Here is a 26707-nt window from a genome sequence, read left to right on the forward strand (position 1 = left end):
CTCGTGGGTTCAAGCTATTCTCCTGCCTCAGCCTCCCGTGTAGCTGAGACTACAGGGCATGTGGCACCACGCCCAGCTAATTTTTTGTATTTTTAGTAGATATGAGGTTTCACAGTGTTAGCCAGGATGGCCTCAATCTCCTGACCTCGTGATCCGCCTGCCTCAGCCTCCCAAAGTGCTGGGATTACAGGCATGAGTCACTGCACCCAGCCATCATAGTTTTAAGTAATGCTCCTTACATTTACTTTTTGCTCAGATGGAGGATAGGAATATGATCTTTCATATATGGCGGAAGGCACTTGAATAAATCACCAATGCAAGATTAAGGAATAATCATACAGTAATCAGCAGGACTCAACTCACCCTCTTGGAGAACAGCGACAACAAAAAGTTAAATACTTATTTTTAATGTTCAAATTAGCCACTTCGGTTCCTGTAGTATCAAGTTAGACTCTGCCTCCTCCCTGTGAATTGTGCAAGAACCAGATGAGTCTTCTGAGTTTGAAGATGGAAGTACTATTTCCAGCTGTGTCTCGAAGAGAGCTGGAGAATATGCTGAGTTTACCTCAGGCCCTGTTCACCTTTTCCTGACTTCCATACATATTTGGCAGCCATGGTGCAAACAGGCCATCCATATGATGAGAGACTGTTGGTTTTAAGTTTATTTTACATCAAGTATTTTACATATCTTATCTTATTTAATCCTCAAATAATTCTCAAAAGAATGTATTATTTTTATCCCCAGTTCACCTGTGACAAAACTAAGGCTCAGAGAAATGAAGAAATTGGCAAAGATCGTGCAGGAAGGGATATAACATTAAATTTGAGACATTTGTCTGAAATCAAAGCTCTTTAAACTGCATTTTATTCAATAAATAGTTACTGAGTGAAATATTTTATTAAATAATTCAGAAGAATTAGATTCTAGCCTGTTTTGACCAAACTAACTACATGAACCTGGCGACAATGTTAATAATTACAGGTCTTTCTAGTATTTTATAAAAAAAGCTTTATTCCCCTTAGAGCCTCCATTGTTTCACCTATATAATTCAACGATTAAATTAGATGATCTCCAAAGCCTCTTCCAAGGTTAAAATTGTGTGAATTTTAATGACAAAATCATTAACAAGTGCTGATTAAGATGTATTTGTTGTAATAAGACCTGTACAAAAGATAGAAAAAACTTCCTGTTCTCAAGGATCCAGCAATCTAAAAAATGCCCATCAGTCACAAATATAAAATTAAAGATAAAATAGACAGAAAGACAAATATGTGATATACCTTTAAAATCTAATGAATGCTAAAACTACAAATAAAAATAAATGCTGAAAAATATTAATTATAATTTAACTTTCCATTACACATTATCAAATTAGACTTGTTTTTAACAAATGAGACTGTAAGCTCCCTGAAGGCAAGGGATATTTCTTTTAGATTTGCTCCTCCGCATCATATACCCACGGCTTAAAATTATGACTCACATAAAATGGTCATTCAATAAATATTCATTGATTGGGAAAATGAATGAATGGATAGACTTTATTAAATGAATGGGCAACAATATCTTTTATATTTTAATTAATTGCCTTTTAGGGCCCTAGGCAGCTTCTTGGCCAGCAGAAAAAAATAGTCAATAAAAGGCTGAATTATTAATGTCAGTTTACAGAGGTTAAGAGATTGAGTTTTACATCGGTTCATTTACTTATATAAGGGAGATGAGAATAGGTACCATAACGGACTCTTGGGAATGTTTTAGATGTTGTTTTGTTGGTTTGTCTGTTTTTAAGTGGTCAGATCCTCTGTCCTCCCACAATCTGATATAGGGAGAAGCCAGAAGGTAGTATATGATTTGGAGGATAAGAGGCTACTGAGAGGGCCTTCCTGGGAGGGCTTACCTGGGAGGTCTACACAGGACTAAGTTCTGTCACTGTGGTGGCATTGGTGAGTGCTCTCAGTACCATGCAGTGCCTGCCAGTGGGCGTGTCTTCATTAGAAGTTCTCACCACTGTGGGGTGAGAACCTGCTTTCCTAATTTTCCACCTTCATCTTCATGCATTGTGAACCAAAGGATTTGCAACCCTTCTCTGACATTTTGCTGAGTTCTATACTAACTACACAGAATACCACCAGCAAGCACCTCCCTCAGAGGGTAGGACATGATAGTGTGATGGTTAAAGCCCACAGGCCAGGTACTGGGTGGGACCAGTAGATCAGAGAACCCACTTCAATTCCATTAGAGTTTCTAGATCTGAAATACTGCAACAGATAATCTATACCAGTGGCCCCCAACTTTCCTGGCTCCAGGGAATGGTTTCATAGACAATTTTTCCACAGATGCGGGTGGAGGAGGGATGATTGGGAATGAAACTGTTCCACCTCAAGTCATCAGGCATTAATTAGATTCTCATAAGGAGTGCACAACCTAGATCCTTCACATGTGCAGTTCACAATAGAGTTTGTGCTCCTATGAGAATCTAATGCCACTGCTGATCTGACAGGAGATGGAGCTCAAGCGGTAATGCTCACTCGCCACCACTCACCTCCTGTTGTGTCTTGGTTCCTAACTACAGACTGGTGCCAGTGCTGGGGGTTGGGGACCCCTGATCTATACTACATGTTTGGAAGAGAAAGGAAACAAAGCCGTAGAAACCCGACATGTACATTCATCATGGATTGACATAAAATATAATATTATTAAGCAAAAATTTCTATCACGAGAAAACAATTTGCAAAATAGAACGATGGTGGGTGTTCATTCTAAATTTTTTATTTGCTTTTATGGCTAATTGTAGTCAATATTTTTTAAATCCCAACATTGTGTGGGAAAATTTTAGAGTAATAACTTGACATAGAAAAATACCTTAAGAACCCTGCCCATTTCCATATTTTATAAACAAGAAACTAAGGTCTGACCAAATTAATGAAATAAAGCAAGAAAACAAGATTAGAGAAAAAAAATTAAAAAGAAATGAACAGAACCTCCAAGAAATATGGGACTATGTGAAAAGACCAAATCTACATTTGATTGGTGTACCTGAAAGTGATGGGAAGAATGGAACCAAGTTGGAAAACACTCTTCAGGATATTATCCAGGAGAACTTCCCCAACATAGCAAGGCAGGCCAACATTCAAATTCAGGAAACACAGAGAACGCCACAAAGATACTCCTCGAGAAGAGCAACCCCAAGACACATAATTGTCAGATTCACCAAGGTAGAAATGAAGGAAAAAGTGTTAAAGGCAGCCAGAGAGAAAGGCTGAGTTACCCACAAAGGGAAGCCCATCAGACTAACAGTGAGCACATCTCTCAGCAGAAACTCTACAAGCCAGAGGAGAATGGGGGCCAACATTCAACATTCTTAAAGAAAAGAATTTTCAACCCAGAGTTTCATATCCAGCCAAACTAAGCTTCCTAAGTGACGGAGAAATAAAATCCTTTACAGACAAGCAAATGCTGAGAGACTTTGTCACCACCAGGTCTGCCTTACAAGGGCTCCTGAAGGAAGCACTAAACATGGAAAGAAACAACTGGTACCAACCACTGCAAAAACATGCCAAATTGTAAAGACTATCAATGCTAGGAAGAAAATGCATCAATTAATAGGCAAAATAGCCAGGTAACATCATAATGACGGGATTAAATTCACATATAACAATATTAACCTTAAATGTAAATGGGCTAAATGCCCCAATTAAAAGACAGACTGGCAAATTGGATACAGTCAAGACCCATCAATGTGCTGTATTCAGGAGACCCATCTCACGTGAAAGAGGCACGTAGGCTCAAAATAAAGGCATGGAGGAAGATCTACCAAGCAAATGGAAAACAAAAAAAAGCAGGGGTTGCAATCCTAGTCTCTGATAAAACAGACTTTAAACCAACGAAGACCAAAAGAGACAAAGAAGGCCATTACATAATGGTAAAGGGATCAATTCAACAAGAAGAGCTAACTATCCTAAATATATATGCACCCAATACAGGAGCACCCAGATTCGTAAAGCAAGTCCTTAGAAACCTACAAAGAGACTTAGACTGCCACATGATAATAATGGAGACTTTAGCACCCTACTGTCAATATTAGACAGATCAATGAGACAGAAAGTTAACGAGGATATCCAGGACCTAAACTCAACTCTGCAACAAGCAGACTTAATAGACATCTACAGAAGTCTCCATCCCAAATCAATAGAATATACATTCTTCTCAGACCACATCACACTTATTCTAAAATTGACCACATCATTGGAAGTAAAGCACTCCTCAGCAAATGTAAAAGAACAGAAATCACAAAAAAACTGTCTCTTAGACCACACTGCAATCAAATTAGAACTCAGGATTAAGAAACTCACTCAAAACCATACAACTACATGGAAACTGAACAACTTGCTCCTGAATAACTACTGGGTAAATAATGAAATGAAGGCAGAAATAAAGATGTTCTTTGAAATCAGTGAGAACAAAGACACAACATATCAGAATCTCTGGGATACATTTAAAGCAGTGTGTAGAGGGAAATTTAGGGCACTAAATGTCCACAAGAGAAAGCAGGAAAGATCTGAAATTGACACTCTAACATCACAATTAAAAGAACTAGAGAAGCAAGAGCAAACACATTCACAAGCTAGCAGAAGGCAAGAAATAACTAAGATCAGAGAAGAACTGAAAGAGGTAGAGACACGAAAAACCCTTCAAAAAATCAATGAATCTAGGAGCTGGTTTTTTTAAAAGATCGCAAAATTGATAGACTGCTAGCAAGACTAATGAAGAAAAGAGAGAAGAATCAAATAGACGCAATAAAAAAATGATAAAGGGGATATCACCACCGATCCCACAGAAATACAAACTACCCTCAGAGACTACTATATATACCTCTGGGCAAATAAACTAGAAAATCTAGAAGAAATGGATAAATTCCTGGACACATAGACCCTCCCAAGACTAAACCAGGAAGAAGTTGAATCTCTGAATAGACCAATAACAGGCTCTGAAATTGAGGCAATAATCAATAGCCTACTGATCAAAAAAAGTCCAGGACCAGATGGATTCACAGCTGAATTCTACCAGAGGTACAAAGAGGACCTGGTACCCGTCCTTCTGAAACTATTCCAATCAATAGAAAAAGAGGGAATCCTCCCTAACTCATTTTATGAGGCCAACATCATCCTGATACCAAAGTTTGACAGAGACACAACAAAAAAAGAGAATTTTAGACCAATATCCCTGATAAACATCAATGCAAAAATCCTCAACAAAATACTAGCAAACTGAATCTAGCAGCACATCAAAAAGCTTATCCACCAAGATCAAGTGGGCTTCATCTGTGGAATGCAAGGCTGGTTCAACATATGAAAATCAATAAACGTAATCCATCACGTAAACAGAACCAACAACAAAAATCACATGATTATCTCAATAGATGCAGAAAAGGCTTTTGACAAAATTCAACACCCCTTCATGCTAAAAACTCTCAATAAATTAGGTATTGATGGAATGTATCTCAAAATAATAAGAGCTATTTATGACAATCCCACAGCCAATATCATACTGAATGGGCAAAAACTGGAAGCATTTCCTTTGAAAACAGGCACAAGACAAGGATGCCCTCTCTCACCACTCCTATTCAACATAGTATTGGAAGTTCTGGCCAGGACAATCAGGCAAGAGAAAGTAATAAAGGGTATTCAATTAGGAAATGAGGAAGTCAAATTGTCCCTGTTTGCAGATGACATGATTGTATATTTAGAAAACCCCACTGTCTCAGTCCAAAATCTCCTTAAGCTGATAAGCAACTTCAGCAAAATCTCAGGATACAAAATAAATGTGCAAAAATCACAAGCATTCCTATACATCATTAACAGACAAACACAGAGTCAACTCATGAGTGAACTCCCATTCACAATTGCTTCAAAAAGAGTAAAATACCTAGGAATCCAAATAACAAGTAGTGTGAAGGACCTCTTTAAGGAGAACTACAAACCACTGCTCAACAAAATAAAAGAGGACACAAACAAATGGAAGAATATTCCATGCTCATGGATAGGAAGAATCAATATATCAATGCCAACCCCATCAAGCTATGAATGGCTTTCTTCACAGAATTGGAAAAAAAACTGCCTTAAAGTTCATATGGAACCAAAAAAGAGCCTGCATTGCCAAGACAATCCTAAGCCAAAAGAACAAAGCTGGAGGCATCATGCTACCTGACTTCAAACTATACTACAAGGCTACAATAACCAAAACAGCATGGTACTGGTACCAAACAGAGATATACACCAATGGGACAGAATAGAGGCCTCAAATAACACCACACATCTACAACCATCTGATCTTTGACAAACCTGACAAAAACAAGAAATGGGGAAAGGATTCCCTATTTAATAAATAGTGCTGGGAAAACTGGCTAGCCATACGTAGAAAGCTGAAACTGGATCCCTTCCTTACATGTTATACAAAAATTAATTCAAAATGGATTAATTCAAGATGGATTAAAGACTTAAATGTTAGACCTAAAACCATAAAAACCCTAGAAGAAAACCTAGGCAATGCCATTCACGACATAGACATGGGCAAGGACTTCATGGCTAAAACACCAAAAGCAATGGCAACAAAAGCCAAAATAGACAAATGGGATCTAATTAAACTAAAGAGCTTCTGGCCAGCAAAAGAAACTACCATCAGAGCGAACAGGCAACCTACAGAATGGGAGAAAAATTTAGAAATCTACCCATCTGACAAATGGCTAATATCCAGAATCTACAAAGAACTCAAACAAATTTACAAGAAAAAAAAAATGACCCTATCAAAAAGTGGGCAAAGGATATGAACAGACACTTCTCAAAAGAAGACATCTATGTGGCCAACAGACACATGAAAAAATGCTCACCATCACTGGTCACCAGGGAAATGCAAATCAAAACCACAATGAGATACCATCTCACGCCAGTTAGAATGGCAATCACTAAAAAGTCAAGAAACAACAGATGCTGGAGAGGATGTGGAGAAATAAGAACGCTTTTACACTGTGGGGTGGGGGGAGTGTAAATTAGTTCAACCATTGTGGAAGACAGTGTGGTGATTTCTCAAGGATCTAGAACTAGAATTACCATTTGACCCAGCAATCCCATTACTGGGTACATACCCAAAGGATTATAAATCATGCTACTATAAAGACATATGCACATGTATGTTTATTGTGGCACTATTCACAATAGCAAAGACTTGAAACCAACCCAAATGTCCATCAATGATAGAATGGATTAAGAAAATGTAGCACATATGCATCATGGAATACTATGCAGCCATAAGAAAGGATGAGTTCATGTCCATTGTAGGGACACAGATGAAGCTGGAAACCACCATTCTCAGCAAACTATCACAAGGACAGAAAACCAAACACTGCATGTTCTCACTCATAGGTGAGAACTGAACAATGAGATCACTTGGACACAGGGCAGGGAACATCACACACCGGGGGCTGTCGGGGGGATGGGGAGCTGGGGGAGGAATAGCATTAGGAGAAATGCCTAATGTAAATGATGAGTTGATCGGTGCAGCAAACCAAGATAGCATATGTATACCTCTGTAACAAACCTGCACATTGTGCACATGTACCCTAGAACTTAAAGTATAATTCAAACAAAGAAAGAAAGAAACTAAGGCCTACAGGGTGTTAAGTAACTTGTGGTTTGGTCAAGAACTAAATTTTCCCTTTCACTATATACTTGACATTTCTCTTGCAAGGAATTCCTTTATTGCCCAGCATATAAAGGTGTGTAATCCTCCAAAGATCTCAACAATTTCTGGCTGTGAGCCATTTTATTTCTGAACTCATCAAACCATCTCTGTTTTTTATAACATAGATAAATCATGAGAAATATTTCTATAATAAATAAAACAATTACCCCTCTACTCCCAAAATGCATGGTACCAACTCATGGCCATTGGGCATTTTTAAAAATTCTAGCTGTGTTGTTCTGATTCCAATTACACACAGTTTTTTAAAAGTCTTTGCATATAAGAAATCTAAGCCAGGAAAATTTTTGGTAGCTTTAAATAGGAGATTAAAAAGATTCTTAGAATGACCTGAGTATGTCCCCAAACACTCTAGAATAGCATCTTTAAATATCACTGCCAAACAAGTTTTAAGGAATGATGTCCTTAAAGTCATTCATGAACATCTCAAAGAATTAAGAAATGGGTGAATTCCTTGTCTTGATTTCCATTAAAGAAAACTTTAGCTATAATTACGGTCTTTTATCAGACAGATAGAAATTGATTAATTCACTTCTATCAGAATTAAATGTTGGGCACAGGAGGCATGAGGCTTAGGTTGGAATTATGGAATCTCAGCACTAATGCATCTAACTTAGTGACCTCAGGCATTTCTCTCAGTTTCTTCAACTGTAAAAAGGAGTAATAATAGCAACTTCCTCTCAGGATTAGTGTGAAGACTAAAGGAGTCATCTGTAAGTGCAATAGGTTGAATTGTGGTCCCCTCTTCCCAAAATGTATGTTGAGGTCCTAACTCCTAGTCCCTGTGAATGTGACCTGATTTGGGAAAATAGGATCTTTGCAGATGTAATCAAAATAAGATGAGATCATTCTGAATTAGAGTAGGTCCTAATCCAAAATGACTGGTGTCCTTATAATAAAACACACACAGGGACGAACATCATGTGAAGATGGAGGCAAAGATTGAAACGATGGTGCCACAAGCCAAGGAATGCCAGGGGCTACCAGAAAACCAAAGAGGCAAAGAAGCATCCTCCCCTAGAGATTTTGGAGGGAAATTGGCTCTGTTGATGTGCTCGTTTTGGTCTTTAAGCCTCCAGAGCTCAGAAAATAAATTTTGGTTGTTTTAAGCCACCCAGTTTGTGGCATTGGGTTACAACAGTCCTAGCAAACTAATGCAGGAAGGTTCTAACATAGAGCTCAGCACATAATAAGAGCTCAATAAACTATTATTATTACTACTACTCAAGAGTGATGTTATATCAAGGTGTCAATAGAAAAAAAGAGTGATGTATGTTTTGCTTTACACAGCAAGGGATAAAGATCTGTTATAGATCATATCATAAGATTCAGGACCTTTCTTTAACACAGATTTCTTGGAGGGCCCTACACTACATCTTATTTTGTATTCTGAAAGTTGTATAAGTTTCAGGCCCCACAAAACCATGACCCACTCCTTCCTCTGACAGTTTGGAATTCCTGACTTTGAATCTTGCTGTTTCCAGTAAAAGCAGGGGCGAGGTGCCTTTTCCCTGATTTCAAGACTTATGAAATCTTATGGCCCTAGCCTTGCCCTTGCTGTCTCTTGTGAAGCTGCAGCTCTTTAATCACTTACCAGTACCATGGGTAGGAGCTTAAAACTCCTGGTTTGGTGTCCTTGCCTCCGAGTCTCATGAACTTGCTTCACTGACTCCTGTGAAGAGAAAAGTAAAATGGTCCACAGAGAGTCACCTTTTCAGCCTCCAGTGCTCTTAAGATTTGTCTCATTTCATCGAAGAAGTACTACTATGAGTCTGTTGTTATGTAGTATCAAGGTCTGGAGAATCCCTTTTGGCCCATATTTTCCCAGCAAATCTATTTCTAGCTCATTCTCAAATTCTTATAACCATCATGCCCCCAAAACTACCAATGCTGCTCTACAAGAAGTGCTAGATTCCACAGTTATGTAGAAAATTCACATATCTGTTTGTGGCTGCAGGCCCTTAGCTAAAACAAACTGCTCCCCCTTCAGAGGACCATTAAACATTTAAAATATAGAAACTCCTTCAGAACTAAGCAAATGGATATAACTTCCCTTCGGTTTCTCACAGGCTCTCAAGGGGATGATTATTTTGTTTTAAAAAAAAAAAGGTTAAATTTGGATTTTCACAAACAGAGTTTTCTTAAAGCAAGTTGCATTTGCCCAGAAGCTCTGAGAAAATATTTATGAGTGTCTATCTTGCTTATTAAGGGAGTACACATGGATATCATTAAAAATATGTAGAAAACCATTTGGGGATGAATTGTTAAGTCTTTCTCTATTCATTTAGTTTTCACAATTTAACATCGCATAAGCCAGTAACCTTAAGTTGGGGAGAATTAAGCCAAATTTGAATGCAGTAATCCAAGGCAATCCCAGCCAATCAGCTTTGTTCACCAATTAACACGGCTGCATCTTTATTGCATGGTCCCAAAGGAAACATTGAAGAATTCAATCCCTTCCCCAACACGTTTTGCAAAAATCAGAGATTCCTTGGAAATTGCTAAATCACCTCTTAACTGATATCTTTCTTGATTAAAAGGTGAAAGTTTGTTTTACCACATCGCTTCGTAGGTGAGTGGGGGAGAGTTATAGAAAAGTACTTCACTAGGAAGTTTTGGGATAGAAGAAAAGAAACACACAAAGGATTGAAATAGTGTCTATATTCATCCCAACCACTGTTTATTCTACCACCTCCACAATGAGACTCCACATTTGTCTCACATGCAGAACTTCCTTTTATTTCAAAGACAATTCCACTTCTTCCAGGAATAAAAAGGGATAAGACAGCGAGGTGCAGTTGCTGTGATGATGAAAAACCATCCTAGAAACATGATGTAGTACCCAGAAGTAATGCAAACTTGACAGCACCGGTACATGCATTTTCATTTCAGGTCAGAACACCAAGATGAAGTTCTAATCGTGTTCCAATTCATTTTGACCTGAAATAGATTAGCAATTGGATTTGAAAAATGTGTGCCATGCTACATTGTTAAATCACTGTAAATCAGAGGATGATGAACTAACCCGATGTTAATTGTGAATATTGCTTCCAGGCCTCATTTCTTTAACAATGTGGAACTATGCTTTATTTTCAATAGCTTTTCCAATATGCTTAATTGCATATTATAACTGAAAGCTCTTTGTAAAATTCTAAAGCCTTATCTATTAAACATTCTTCCATTATTATTATCTACATTCAATTTTCACACAGAAAATCTTCCCATTTACTACCCTCAAATAAAACTTCAGTAATTGTCAGTCTTCCTAATGTAAATATCTTTACAAAGTCCAATAAACTCCCCTCTCTCTATTTTTGATTCATAGAGATTTTAATCTGATAATACAACTCAGCAGGTATCCACTTTAATAAGTACTGAATGTAAAACGCAGAACCTTTCATTGTTAGAATATTCCTAAATCCTTTGATTGAACAGATCCTAATACTAAAAGCATTTTCAAAGGAAATGAGGAAAGACACAATCCCATTATTACATTATTTTCTTGGCATTAAAAAAAAAGTTCCATGACCCACTTTATTAGTGGTTTTCCTAGTCAAGCTTATAATGATTTCTGGCCTTTGCCCTTGGGTGCTTTCCGAGGGATTTAGAGGCATATATCACCTTGACTGATATGCGATATAACTATTTAGTACAGCTATGAAATTAACTGTTCACCCTTTAGCCTGGGGCTTAATGGAATACAGGCTGGATATCACGGGCATTATTTAATAACTCACACTTTATCCCTTTCCTTTATGAAGTTCAACATTTTAACAAACGCTGACCACTTGTTGCTTTTGCTGAGATTCCCCTGTGTTAGCCTGACAAAGAACATTCCTCCTTTTCATTCACGAATTCATTCAACAAATATTTGGTTAGTACCTACTGTGCACAGGGTGCTAGGTGCAGGAATATGATGGTGAACCAAAGAAACCCACTCCTCATGAAGCTTACAGTGAGAGTCTTTCCTAACAATTATGTAGCATGCCAGGCCAGGTGCGGTGGCTCATGCCTCGTAATCCCAGCACTTTGGGAGGCCAAGGTGGGAAGATCACTTGAGGCCAGGAGTTCGAGACCAGCCTGGCCAACATGGTGAAACCCCATCTCTACTAAAAATACATAAAAAATTGCCGGGCAAGGTGGCGGGCGCCCATAGTCACAGCTACCCAGGAGGCTGAGGCAGGAGAATGGCGTGAACCCGGGAGGCGGAGCGTGCAGTGACCAGAGATCGCGCCACTGCACTACAGCCTGGGTGACAGAGCAAGACTCTGTCTCAAAAAAAAAAAAAAATGTAGCATTCATACTCTTTTAGGGTTCCTATATAGTCTCACCTACTACATTTAGCTAGTCCTTGTTTATCTGAAATTCTGTGTTGTTTTTTCAGTCATCTCAAGTTCCTGTGTTTATAATATAGAATTATATTTCCACGGGAGAAAAGTTTTAAAATAGTCCAAATAATGCAGTTTGTTGTGAAGACTCTGCATTAGATGTGAAACCATATTCCTACATCAAGCATTTCCCAGAAAGTCTCAATTTATGAGACTGCATTGAATTCAGTGTTGATATTGTGGTGTTTTTGAATCATCATCTTGTTCCATGACTTTGCCTCATTGTTTCTCATGATTTGGAGGTGGCAGGGAGGCGGGAGAGAATTAAGAAAGTTAGCAACTTTGTTTTAAGGTATCACAAGCATTTTTTGCTATGTGTCCCCACAGTACTTAACATATAAATCTATATATTGCATATTATTTTCCATAACCTGCCTTTTCCATTCCAATTTCCAGTTCCTACCCTGTAATTTCTAAGTACACATAATTACTACTTCAGGTGCTAAATTCTACATTCACAAGTATCTACACCCCAGCCCTCCAAAACAAAAGACATCAGCTAGTTAAATACAATTACCATATTATAAAATGTACAAATTTCAGCAATAACCATGGCTTAAGAATATTCAAACATAGACACTCTTCCTCAAGGATTTCTTCCTAATGAAATCTAGGCTTTGTTTTAACAATTTTGACTTCAGGATACATCTTTAATAAGTGGCCTGTCTCAGAGGCCGGGCGCGATGCCTCAAGCCTGTAATCCCAGCACTTTGGGAGGCCGAGGCAGGCGGATCACAAGGTCAGGGGATCGAGACCATCCTGGCTAACACGGTGAAACCCCGTCTCTACTAAAAATACAAAAAAAAAAAAAAAAAAAAAAAAACTAGCCGGGCGAGGTGGCGGGCGCCTGTAGTCCCAGCTACTCAGGAGGCTGAGGCAGGAGAATGGCGTAAACCCAGGAGATGGAGCTTGCAGTGAGCCGAGATCGCGCCACTGCACTCCAGCCTGGGGGACAGAGCAAGACTCCGTCTCAAAAAATAAATAAATAAATAAATAAGTGGCCAGTCTCCATGGCTGGGCACAGTGACTCACACCTATAATCCCAACACTTTGGAAAACCAAGGTGGGAGAATTTCTTGAGCTCAGGTGTTCAAGACCAGCCTGGGCAACATCGTGAGATCCCATCTCTGCAAATAAAAATTTAAAATTAGCCAGGCAGGGTGGTGCATGCCTGTAGCCCCAGCTATTGGAGAGGCTGAGGCAGGAGGATTCCTTGAGCCCAGGTGACTGACGCTGCAGAGAACCGTGATTGTGTCACTATACTCCAACCTGTTTAACAGACCAAGACCTCCATCTCTAATAATAATAATAAACAAGTGGCCAATCTCCAAATGTTAGGAACAGAAAATAGATGTAACAAGAAAAGTAAGTGTGACTATATAAATATTTACAATTTTTCCTTGTCCTTGTAGAGAAGACTTTATATTTCAGTTCAATATTTGTATATGTATTCAGCAAGGAAATATTTGGTTAGGAAATATTTGGTTAAACCACTACCAGACATTTTTCTAGATGTTGAAGATATTATTGTGGGGAAAAAGAACAAAACAAGTTTCTGCCCCTATGAAGTTTACCTTCCAAAAAAAGAGGCAGATAAGACCCCTGCTCTGGTCACTTTTTCAGCTACATCAGGAAGGAGCTCTATGTGATGTTAATGTTGATAGACAATATTTAATTTTTCTTTGTAATGAATAATATATTTAATATATTTAACATGCAGTCTAAATATAGCACCTTCATGACTACAATTCACCAGTGGTCTCAGGTAACATTTTATTGGTAATAATGACTATTTAAAAACCATTGAGAGTTAGCTAATTCTATAAATAGGAATAGTAATGGAAATCTATAGTACCTGTCCTCATCACTTATTTAAAGGAGAACCATCAGTTACATCTTTAAAGGGCAGTTTGACAATATTCTCATCTGACATGCAGCCTTTACCAGCTGTCTACAGTCAGCATCCATTCTGATGAATCGTAGCCTGTGCCACACTGATTGTTAAATGCCCAAATATCACACTGGCAAAGCTTGTCAAAATTTTAATTAAACATATTCTTAAACCCAACAACTCCACATATGTGTATATCCTAAAGATATACTTGCATATGTAAGAAATAATCTATGTAAAATGATATTCATTAAAACATTATTCAATATAGCAAGGAATTGGAAATGACCTAAATGTCCATCAATGGAGGACTGCTTAAATAGATTATGCTACATTGATAAAATATTATGCAGTTTTTTAAAAGCATGGAACAGGCCGGGCATGGTGGCTCATGCCTGTAATCTCAGAACTTTGGGAGGCCAAGGTGGGCGGATCACCTGAGGTCGGGGACTTCGAGTCCAGCCTGACCAATATGGAGAAACCCCATCTCTACTAAAAATGCAAAATTAGCTGGGTGTGCTAGTGTATGCCTGTAATCCCAGCTACTCAGGAGGCTGAGGCAGGAGAATCGCTTGAACCCGGGAGACGGAGGTTGTGGTGAGCTGAGATTGCACCGTTGCACTCCAGCCTAGGCAAAAAGAGCAAAACTGTCTCAAGGAAAAAAAAAGGCATGGAACAACTCTGTGTGCAACAATATAAAAAAACTCTTCAAAAAGCATTATTAAATGAAAAACATCAAAGTAGAAGACACTGTGCAACATGCTATTATTTGTGTATGTGTATGTGTTGAATGCAGGTGTGTTATATATATACACATATACACACATATTTACATACATATATATTTGTGAATGCATTGAACGTGTCTCTGGCAGGATATGCAAGAAACAGGTAGCTGGCTGTCTTCAGGAAGATCTTAGGTAGCCTATTACCTAATATTTTTAGGAGGGAGGAGGCTTATTTTTTGCCTCAAATCCCTTTGCTACCTTTTGAACTTATTACCATATGCATGTACAGCTTTTTGTACTATTTTTTCAAAGAAAATCAATCAAATAAACATGGTGACCCTGATTTTCTTTATATCTAGAGAAAATTTTAACTTCCTAAACATTAAAATGGGGAACAAAAAATCAAACATTCTCAAATGGCTTCTACTCTAACCAGAAAGTATGGCATGCATATTCACACTGTGAGGCTTTTCCCTCTTTGTCTTGTAATTCTAACAAAATGTCATGAACCTGTATATTTTACATCTTTTCATTACGTATATGTCAGAGGATTGATAAGCAATCTGCACATAGTTTAGAACCAGTGCATTTTCTTCTTTTGGGTTTCATGTTGTCAAATGGGGTATAAAGCTGCCTGCACGCTCTTCAGTAAAAGTTGGTTCTTGGGGACTCTGCGTCAAGATGAGGTTCATTACTCATCCCTTGGAATATCAGTTCTCACTTTCTACTCACAGACATACAGAAAAGACTTCCACATACTGGACCTGACCTCTTATTCTCAGAAAATTCAGAATTTCTTTAGAGGGCACCAAGGTAGATCCTTGCAATGGCTTTAAAAACAAAAAGAAAAGAAATGTAATTCAATTATTTTAAAGGCAATATCTTTAATTTTTCACTTTACTTACTGTCAACCACTGATGCATATTGACATAAGTACAAACAGATAATTTTCAAAGACTGTCAGGGAAGATTTTTAATCTATAATAAACAAAGAAAAGTTCGCATCTCCAGAAAAGTAATGAAACTTTGTGTCAAGATGCATTTAGCACATTAAATTTGCTGCAGATTTAAATCAATGCAGATAGTGCCAAATAAAACAAAACAAAACAAAAAAATACAAGGGAAGATGCAGAAACATTGATCATGGCCAAAATACGCCCCAACACTGTTAAGAGGTTTACTTCAGTAATATCTGTGGTCATTGACTAGATCAATGAAACTCATTCTTTCAAGAGCATCCAATTATCAGTTTACTGTAGAGTGAGCATTCTAATAAATCAGCATAATTTACATAGAATTAGACAAAGCCAACACGTAGGTTAATAACACTGTACAAAAAAATCTAGTATGCACTCCCAGTAAGTCCAGAAAAGTAGTCTTGTGATAAATTATTTTATTTAAGTTTGACTCATACATGCAAATATTTCCAAGCCATCCATTCTGATAGGTAGTTTATGGCTAGCAGTATTAATAGAGTTTGATTAAGCACTTAAGAGATCAATATATCTCTGTCACATTTACCCAAAAAAAACCCCAGCATGTTCAGTGAGTGCAAATGGACATGAATTGAGGTACTATATTATTCAGAAAGTTAACAGTAATATTATTTTACAACTGCTTTGGTCATTTGGAAAATAGGCCTTCTTAATAGAATTCAACAGCTTAGATGCAATGAACTGAAAAATGAGTAAAGTAAGAGAAACATCAGAAACAGAATAAATCAAGTCAGTTAATATTGGCTTGAGATTTCTTTTCCCCAAGAAATATCCACTGATTACAGGTAAAGATTTTGTTGACAGCTAAGCAAAATACTAATAACAAATCGTCTAGGGCATTTTCAGTTACTAGTAGGTCAAAAGAGAAAATTCAGACATGAAACTAAATTTTGTTCTGGAAAATCACAGACCCTCTTCTAAGGCACATTAACAGTTAAAATTCATGACAAGAAATGTTTTGTTAAAATTGAAATCTGGGCCGGGAGCAGTGGCTCTTGCCTATAATCCCAGCACTTTGGGAGGTGGATCACCTGAAGTCAGGAGTTCGACACCAGCCTGACCAACCTGGAGAAACCCCGTTTCTACTAAAAATACAAAATTAGCTCGGCGTGGTGGCACATGCCCATAATCCCAGCTGCTCAGGAGGCTGAGGCAGGAGAATAGCTTGAACCCAGGAGGCAGAGGTTGCGGTGAGCCGAGGTGACGCCATTGCACTCCAGCCTGGGCAACAAGAGCGAAATCCCGTCTCAAAAAAAAAAAAAAAATCTGATTTTTATCCAGTCAGCCTGCTGGACGTGATGACCAATCCTGATCACTTACATCCCAAAGTGACTGAGAGACAATGTACTGATGAATTTAATTCTTGGTGATTCATGGCAAATACTTCCAGAAAAGAAAAACAGTTTCTAAAAATAAACACCAAGAAGCTCATGGGAATTGCTATCATTCCCCTAGGAATGGAGGCACTGGAATGCTCCCAGGAGCTGAAGGGTTTGGCCTTGAGGACTTGGACTGATAGACACAATCTTGGTCCCAAAAAGTAATCCAATAGAACTGTCTCATGACTATACTGAATCTTAAATTTAAGAGCTGAAGCATTAGACAGAAATGCCAAATTCTAACTCTGGCTTTGCCCTATATAAGCAGAGGATCTGATACTGGGAAAGGGGTGAAAAGAGACAGCTTTTGAAAAGCAGTAACAGTAAAGTGGAAAGATTATGAACTCTGGAGCCCAAGAAATCTGAGTTGATCCCACTAACTATATTCCTGTCATGCCTCAATATTCTCATCTATAAAATGGGGATGGATACTAATTCCGCATTTTTGTAATGTTATAAGTATTTAATGAGTGTGTATGAAAAATACCTTACCAATGACAGGACTCAAAAATGGATATTATTTAGGCAGTCCACATGTTTTCTCAGACTATGACTCAGAGCTACAGAGGAAATTTAGTTTCATTAATGCAGTATAGTTGGCCCTGTAATTACTGCTCTTGGTATTAGATGAGATGTTGGCAGTTTTCCAATGTCGTAGCCATATTATTCATTATTTTGTCTTTAAATATTCTCATAACTGGAAGTGAAGAGAGAACTGAGAATAGACCTATTTGTTTTAAAATGTGATGATTTCAAGAATTAAAACCAATGATTTGCATCATAGCTAGTTTTGAGCTTTTACAAATATCAATGCGTTGTCTCACTCTAGATTAATTAACTCAGAATTTATGGGAGTAGATCCCTGATTTCAGTATTTTTAAGCTCCTCAGTTGAATGTAATATATCATCAAAATGGAGAACCACTAATTTATACAGTCTCTATAAGCATTTTTTTGTCATTTGAATTACTTAGACACTCAAAAGGCTGGGCACAATGAATGCCCCACAGTCTGGATTCTGTTAGCAAGATTAGAAGCAGAGAATTACTGTTGGGTAGACAACCAATGGCATCTGCCACATTTGCTAACCATTTGCTAAAGCGATTACCAGTGTACTCTAGCATCCAAACCTGATTTTAAAGACCATTCCCAATGCTGCTCTCTCCTGCTTTGGGTCAACTAGCCTTATGACATAATTTTGAAGGTAGAAGTCTGCAAATATGATTTAAGAAGAAATTAAAGTGCATCAATTTAATATTTGCAAAATTTTATTCCCTACACAACATTCTAATACCAGCAATGGGAACCATGGCAGCTAGAGTGTGTGTGTGTGTTTGTGTGTGTATGTCTGCGTGTTTAAGTACACAAATATAAGCATGTTTTTGTCACATTTCCCCCTTTATTCTGCTCCCCTGTTTCCTCTGACACACTATGAGGGCGGTGTGCTGTTTGTAGATGCAAAAGTTGCCATATAGTAAAATGCTTTAAGAATTAGAGTTAAAATTACAAGGTACAAGACTCAAGTACTGTGGTTATTCTGTCAAGTATTAGGGAAGAATGCAAATTATTTAAAAATCTGAACAATCAATTAAAATTGATCTTGGTTTGCTCCCCATTGATTCCCTGGCTGAAACTTGGACAAGAGGGAGTGCCTCCAGGAGAAAGTAACTATGAAATAGAGTTCCTCCCACTCATATTCCTGGGTGCTGTGGTATATTGAACTCCCTTTATAAATGGCAGATACTTCAAGATGCAGATCATTTAAATGTGAAAAAAAATCCTTATCTGGAAAAAATGCAAGAAAAAGAGATGGTTCCTGTGAGCCAATATTCAACAATATTCTACTCTATTAGTAATCTATCACTATTACTTATACGGTAAGAGAAAACCAGAGATAATGTTACTAGCTAAGAGAGGTGTCAATTAATAAGATCTGATGTTTGATTAGTTTAACGTATCACTGACCTGTAGATTGTTATTCTGTAAAGAGCTTGTTGCTGTTGTCAGTTTAGCCTCTTATCCAGGTGGCTTCTTAGGCTTAGCTACTTCATCTCTGACAGCCAAATTCTGGGAGGACTACCTTCAGTTATTATGCTCTAGCATCCACACTCTTGGTTTCACTACTTTGACTGTCCCTGAGTTAATCTCTCTAAAATATCTATTGTCATCTCTGCATCATCTGGGAACTTGATAGAAATGCAAATTCTTCTGGTCAGGCTTAGATCTACTGACACAAAAAGCTCTGGGGATAGGGCTCCGCAATTCCTCTCTCTCTCTCTCTCTCTCTCTGTCTGACTCTCTCTTTCTCTGTGTGTGTGTGTGTGTGTAAAACGGAGTCTCACTGTTGCCCAGGCTGGAGTGCAGTGGTGCAATCTCGGCTCACTGCAACTTTTGCCTTCCAAGCCCAAGCGATCCTCCTGCCTCAGCTCCCCGCCCCACAGCTGGGACTACAAGCACGTGCTTGTAGTTCATTTTTATATTTTTTTGGTACAGATGGGGTTTTGCCATATTGCGCAACCTGGTCTTGAACTCCTGGGCTCAAGTGACCCGGCTTGCAATCTGTGTTTTAACAGTTGGTTCTGATGCATGCTAAAATTTTAGAACCACAGCAATATAACAAACTTTTCTATGAGATCTTTCTGTGAGTGGCCATCTCTTTCCATTTGAGGGTGAGTGCATATAGCCCTGTGAATACTCCTCTTGATGTCACATGAGATTTTGGCTGTTCCCCCATATTATAGTCACATGATAGATTGGCTACAACTGCTGTTCTGTAAACCTACCTTTACTTTAGGCTGAGGATCAATGGAAAATTAATAATACATTCCTGTATCTTGTGCTCCAAAAGACATTTTGACCTTCTTTTATTATTTATTTTTTCTCTTTTCAAGATAGGGTCTTCCTCTGTTGCCCAGGCTGGAGTGCAGTGGTATGATCATGGCTCACTACAGCCTCCATCTCCCAGGCTCAAGCAATCCTCCCACCTCACTCTCCCAAGTAGCTGGGATGACAGGTGCATACCACTATGCACAGCTAATTTTTTTTTTTTTTTTTTTTTTTTTGGTAAAGACAGGGTCTCACTATGTTGCCCAGGCTGGTCTCGAACTCCTGAGCTCAAGAAATCGTCCTCCTCCTTCTGCTTCCCAAAGTGTTGGGATTACAGCCATGAGCCACTGCACCTGGCCCATTTTGAACTTCTTAATATAGATTTGTCTTTGTCTATTGGATGGGTGACAAATGGTTGATGAGTGGGCATTAGTGGAGAACTAACATTGCATGATTTGCATATCTCCTTGTATAGCAGATGGAAGGGTTAGGTTATTAGTGAGCAAAATCTTCCAGAAAATTGTCTCTAGAACTTCTCCTGAAGATTGCAATATATAGAATTGAAAGAGCTTGCCATAGAATGGGAGGCAGCTGCCAGACAAGTCTTCCAGGTAACGTGGTACTTCCTCAATATAAGCTGTGTGAACTAGAACAGCTAGGACTATCATGTCACCCTCATGCTTACAAATATGGTCAAGTAAATCAGGAAATATAGGAGATATAACTTTTGCCTTAATTTCAATCATGACACATAGGCTGCCTGTCAAGAACAGTTGATGTCAGGCTGGGTGCGGTGGCTCACATCTGTAATCTCAGCACTCACCTAGAACAAGTAAAACTGTGCTCACCTCATTTACAAATAAAGCATGACTTTCATGGAATGCTGATGGCAAGAATCCAATCAGCCACATCTTTAGACAATAGCCTTTGAAACTGCGTGGGTCACCTTAAACTTCTAAACATAAAATCAGAGGATTTGGGGACTACAAGGAATCTTAGGCTGGGTGTGGTGGCTCATGCCTGTAATCCTAACATTTCGGGAGGCCAAGGCAGGTGGATCATTTGAGTCTAGGAGTTTGAGACAAGCCTGGGCAACACGGCGAAACCTTGTCTTTACCAAAAAAAAAAAAAGGAATTTTAGGAAATGCAATGCACTTCCTTCATTTTATAGGCCTGGCAACCAAGGAGCAGAGATGTTAGTGTTGCTGAGATCATGCAAATAGATAATGAACAAGCCAAGACTAGAACTAGAATTCTGTCTTCTACCCATTGTCCTAGCACTACTCCATGCTGAGCCATCTGAGACCAGCGAGGACGCAAATCTGCTTATGCTGAGGGAATGCTCTTATTAACTGACATCCTGACATCAACTGCTCTTTTTTTTTTTTTTTTTTTTTTGAGACAGAGTCTCGGTCTATTACCCAGGCTGGGGTGCAGTGGTGCAACCTCAGCTCACTGCAACCTCTGCCTCCCAGGTTCAAGCAATTCTGGTGCCTCAGCCTCACGAGCAGCTGGGATTACAGGCATGTACCACTACGACAAATCTGTTGTCATCCAACTTTTTTTTTGTATTTTTAGTAGAGATGGGGTTTCATCACATCGGCCAAGCTGGTCTGGAATTCCTGACCTTAAGTCATCCGCCCGTCTCAGCCTCCCGAACTGCTGAGATTACAGATGTGAGCCACTGCACCCAGCCTGACATCAACTGTTCTTGACAGGCAGCCTATGTGTCATGATTGAAATTAAGGCAAAACTTATACCTCCTATATTTCCTGATTTACTTGACCATCTTTGTAAGCATGAGGGTGACAGACAAAACACTGAGTCACTTGCTGCTTAGTAATTTCTCTTCTTAGAATAGAGTCTGAGAAAATTTTTCAAAATGTGAACAGTGATTTACACCTTTACACATGGAAAATATTATAATTGTGAAACAACTGAATGATTACAGAAATTTTACAACTTCTGTGTAATAGAATGCTATATTAGCATTCTAAGGAATTTTAGATGATATGGTTTAAAAATGTTTAAGCATAATGACAAGTAAAGAAAAATAAGATATAAAAAACTGTAAGTAATACAATTTCAACCATATTTTGAATTATATAAATTTATAATTTATATTTAGAAAAATCCTAGAAATACATAAAAATACTAATAGTGTTTATCACAGTTGTTTAGAGATTTTCTTTTTACTTCAGGTATGATCTACATTTTATAATCTTAACATTTATTACATTTATATTGATAATAAAAATCCTAGGAGGGAGAAAATGTGAGTAATTATTCTTACATTGGTGTTTTTTTCTCTTCCTTTTTTTCTTTCTTTTTTTTGGGGGGGGAGGGGGGAAATGGAGTCTTGCTCTGTTGCCCAGGCTGGAATGCAGTGGCGTCATCTCAACTGACTGCAGCCTCTCCCTTCTAGGTTCAAGTGATTCTCCTGCCTCAGCCTCCCAGGTAGCTGGGATTACAGGTGTGCGCCACCACGCCTGGCTAATTTTTGTATTTTTAGTAGAGATGGGTTTTGCTATGTTGGCTATGATGGTCTTGAACTGGCCTCAAGTAATCCACCCACCTCAGCTTCCCAAAGTGCTGGGATTACATGCGTGAGCCACTGCGCCCAGCCATTGGTGTTCTCTTAATTCCCTTACAGGAAAATAAATGTATCTTCAACTTAAACGTCGATGTGTCTACCACAAAGCAGCTTTTTTAAAACAAATAAAAAATAAATAAATAAATAAATAAATAAGCTTAAATTACTCTCAAAAGTGCCTTTTAAAATTCCACTGAAGAATTTAAAGTTTAGTCTTCCGAGATAAATCAAATTCCGAAATTTAAGTGTATGACTCATTACGATAAGACAAAGACAGCCTGCAGGAGCTTCTCCTTAGCCTTAGGAATTACATGCCTTAAATTAGAGACATATAAAATTTCAGAAGTCACACACGTGATTGTTTATACTACTGAATACAATTTTTTAATTAAGTAATGATACACATACAGTACTTCAGCAATTGTTTCAATATAAAAACAGTTCTGATAGGTTTACCAGTTATATATGTATGAGTTTGTGTGCCCATAATTTAAAACCCTCCTCCAACATTTTGGCTGGCCACTAAAGAATTATAATGTAGTCACAGTTAAGTGTCTAGAATCTTCTCTGGAATAAAGTAGAGTATAATTAAATAACAAAATATAGAGTTTTTTTGTTTTGTTTTGTTTTTTATATAGTCCCATGCTATAACTGAGAAGAAATTAGTTCCTGAGAGAGGAAATTCTAAAGAAGTAAAAGAAAGTTCAAAGAAGTTATGGCCTACTTACCAGAATCTAAAATTTGTAATTCAAATTAAATGGCTGTGAACAATGTTAAATAGCATCAGTTTGTTCAATAGTTTTAGAGGCCATAATCATCTTTTCTGGTTAATTATCTTGAGTAATTTTAAAATGTTGACACCTTAATCAGCTCCAGATATGAGCTGTAATCAACTTGTAAAATTAAATTGAAAAAATAAATAAATAAAAATAAATAAATAAAAAGAAAGTTCAGATTAGAAATATCTCTAACAATTATATCATCATAAATGAAAATCACTAGACTAAGGGAGAAAAAAGAAAAAAAAAGAAATATCTCTGTATCCTGAAATCTTTTGTCATCCAGGCATCTGGTGGGGTGGGGTGGGATCATATGGGTAATCCTGGTAGGGAAGGGTGCTCAGAGAGAATTTAGATTCCGAATGAAGCCAGATTAAAAGCAGGTAAAGATATAATTAATGTAAGATCATCAAGACTGAAAAATCAGGGGCTGCTCAAGGAAGAAAAAATGTGAGTCTTAACTTCAGGGACTCTCTGTGAGTGAAATGAAGGAAACTTCATTGCTGCATGTATTCCACTTACTCAAAATTTATTAAATGCCTACTCCAAGCGCTGCCAAATGCTGAAGCTTTATGTGTGTGTGGTGGGGGGAAGTTTGGACAGGAAATAGTAGGTAGGATTCCTCTGAGACTAAAATAACTGAACTTAAACGATCATGTTGGAATTGCAAAGAACTAGAAGGAAACACAGCAGCCTACCGTGGCCACCCGTACCATGGGGTGCTTTGTGGCTATGAAAAGTGACAAGGAAGGCTTCTAAATTCTGTGGTGGAGGGATCCTCCAGGGTATATCATGAGGTGAAATAAACAAGGGACAGAAGAGTGTATGTATTACTGACTACCTTTATGTAAGAAGAGGAAAAGACATTCACGCACTTGGGTGGTTGTGTGTGTGTGTGCACGTATATGTATGTGTATTTGTGCTTGCTATAACTGTGGAAGGATAACCCAAGAAACTAATAAAAATGGTTATCTACATGAGAATAGAAAGAAAAGAAGAGAACTAAGATGGAAGTTAGAGCTCTCTAAATTATTTTTATGGTTTTGACTTGGGAAATACGTAATTCTTTTACAAAATTTAAAATAAACTTTTTGAAAAGGGAGTCATTTAAAATCAAAAACATACTGAAACAAATGAATCTAGCTATACATTATTATGATAACATAGTCATGTTAATTATTTCAAGTGACTTTAAAACAAAGTAAATGATGATACATTTCTAGTAGTATATATCAAAAAGACAAAAGGAACCACAATAAAATATTAAACTGCATTCAGTTGAAGAGCTCCTTACTAAGAGCTGCTAGAAATATTATAGGTGGCCGGGAGCCGTGGCTCATGGCTGTAATCCCAGCACTTTGGGAGGCTGAGGCGGGCAGATCATCTGAGGTCAGGAGTTCAAGACCAGTCTGACCAACATGGAGAAACCCCGTTTCTACTAAAAATACAAAATTAGCCGGGCGTAGTGACACATGCCTGTAATCCCAACTATTAGGGAGGCTGAGGCAGGAGAGTCGCTTGAACCTGGGAGGCGGAAGTTGCGGTGAGCTGAGATCTCGCCATTGCACTCCAGCCTGGGCAAAAAGAGCGAAACTCTGTCTCAAAAAAAAGAAAGCAGTAAGAAATATTATAGGTAGGTATGTATATATACACACACACATATACATATGGAAGGAGAGAGAAAAAAGAATAAAGCAAATAAGTGATTTTGGGTTATGTCAATGTTATTAGGAAACATTTTCTGTTACAAGAAAAAAATACAATCATACATTTTTTTAAAAAATTGGTTTAAAAACTTCAATTTTATATTTGGATTGAAAATAATAAACATTTGTAATTTGTTTCTCTCTTTCTTAAAAACATATCATATCTGTCTATTAAAAAGATTAGAAGCAGTGACATACAACCAGTAGCAATGAGCACCCCTAAGGCCCAGACTGTGATCTTTAAACACCACTTCCCAATAAAAAGGAACTAGGGCTGATTTCAGGGCTGGTATTACACAGTATGTGCCTATGATATCTTGTTGTGACTGAAAGCAAGGATACTATCGAAGTCTACTAGAGTTATATCAAAAACACATAGCAGTCAACTTGAAAATGATCCCCCAGCTGAAAATGGGCTAATGTCAGTATGGAAAACAATAATGCTGCAATGCACCAAAAGTTGTTAAAATGCTACCAAAAGAATTTGAGTTATCTTTAAAAGTTAACAGAACATCAAATTCATTACTCTGAAAATTGGTAGGCAAAAAATCCACCATTTTAAACATTTTCTTAACAAACTGATTCAGATCAATTAAATAGTTGATGAGTAAAAGCTCTCCTTTATAAAAGAAATCTAGCTAATAAGTGCAGAAAGAATGACTGAATTAGAATATAACCATTTTATAATCCCAGATGGAATAATTGATCTTGCAACTGTCCAATGGCAGCTGAAGCCATCAGGTAAAAGGTCGATGGGGAACTTCATAATGGAGGTTTCAGACTGGCAATACTTGAACTCACTGATAAATCTTATTCACTAAAAGCAAGATAGCTAGGCATTATGTACCTCTTGCTGTGATACAGTAGAAAATACACACACTTACAAAGAATGCTTGCAAAAAATCAAAATCCATAGTAACCAAGGGCCTAGATCTCATTGGCAAGTTACAGAAAATACAGAGAATAGAGAATATGCTAAATGTCAGGAGATTATAAGCAGACAAATATAAAACATGGGTAATTCTATAGGAGAAATAGCCCCACAGTTTCTTCAACAAATAAATAGCATGATAAGAGGGAGGGGGCTGATATATATCAAAAGAGATATCAGAGCCACATGGACAAATGCAATGCATAAACCGTATTTGGATCCTGATTCTAATAAGCTAATTCTAAGATATTTTTTATACAATTTGATAATCATATTAATAATTTTAAAAATTGTATTACGTGTGATAATGGTTTGTGGTTTTGTTTTTTAAAAAGCCCTTTACAATTAATAAATCAAGTTATAAGATTATGCTTAAATTTATCTACCTAGAAAGGTCTTATTTCAAGGTTTCTCCAAAGACTCGCAAAGTACTTTTGCACATTAAAAGGTTGGGATGCACTGGAGAATGGTGGGGTATGAAAAGAGAAAGGCCCAGGGATCCCAGGACATCAGGTTGTTAAAATTACACCCATGAGGCAGGGTGCGATGGCTCACGCCTGTAATCCCAGCACTTTGGGAGGCCGAAGCAGGTGGATCGCTTGAGGCTAGGAGTTCGAGACCAGCCTGGCCAGCATGGCAAAACCCCATCTCTACTAAAATTACAGAAATTAGCCAGGCGTGGTGGCACACGCCTGTAAGCCCAGCTACCTCAGGAGGCTGAGGCACGATAATTGCTTGA

At 37.9% G+C, this 26707-nt stretch overlaps 1 long non-coding RNA gene across 1 annotated transcript in view; it reads right to left on the reverse strand.

Annotated features, from left to right (window-relative positions):
* LOC119626263 (uncharacterized) overlaps positions 1 to 26707 on the reverse strand; it is a 189095-nt gene that overhangs the window by 132524 nt on the left and 29864 nt on the right. The window contains exon 2 of the long non-coding RNA XR_005242446.2: positions 9348 to 9425. This is a non-coding gene — a long non-coding RNA (uncharacterized lncRNA). The remainder of the gene's footprint in view (positions 1 to 9347; positions 9426 to 26707) is intronic.

The sequence above is a fragment of the Chlorocebus sabaeus genome, chromosome 21 (assembly GCF_047675955.1).
Source record: "Chlorocebus sabaeus isolate Y175 chromosome 21, mChlSab1.0.hap1, whole genome shotgun sequence".
Lineage (NCBI taxonomy): Eukaryota > Metazoa > Chordata > Mammalia > Primates > Cercopithecidae > Chlorocebus > Chlorocebus sabaeus.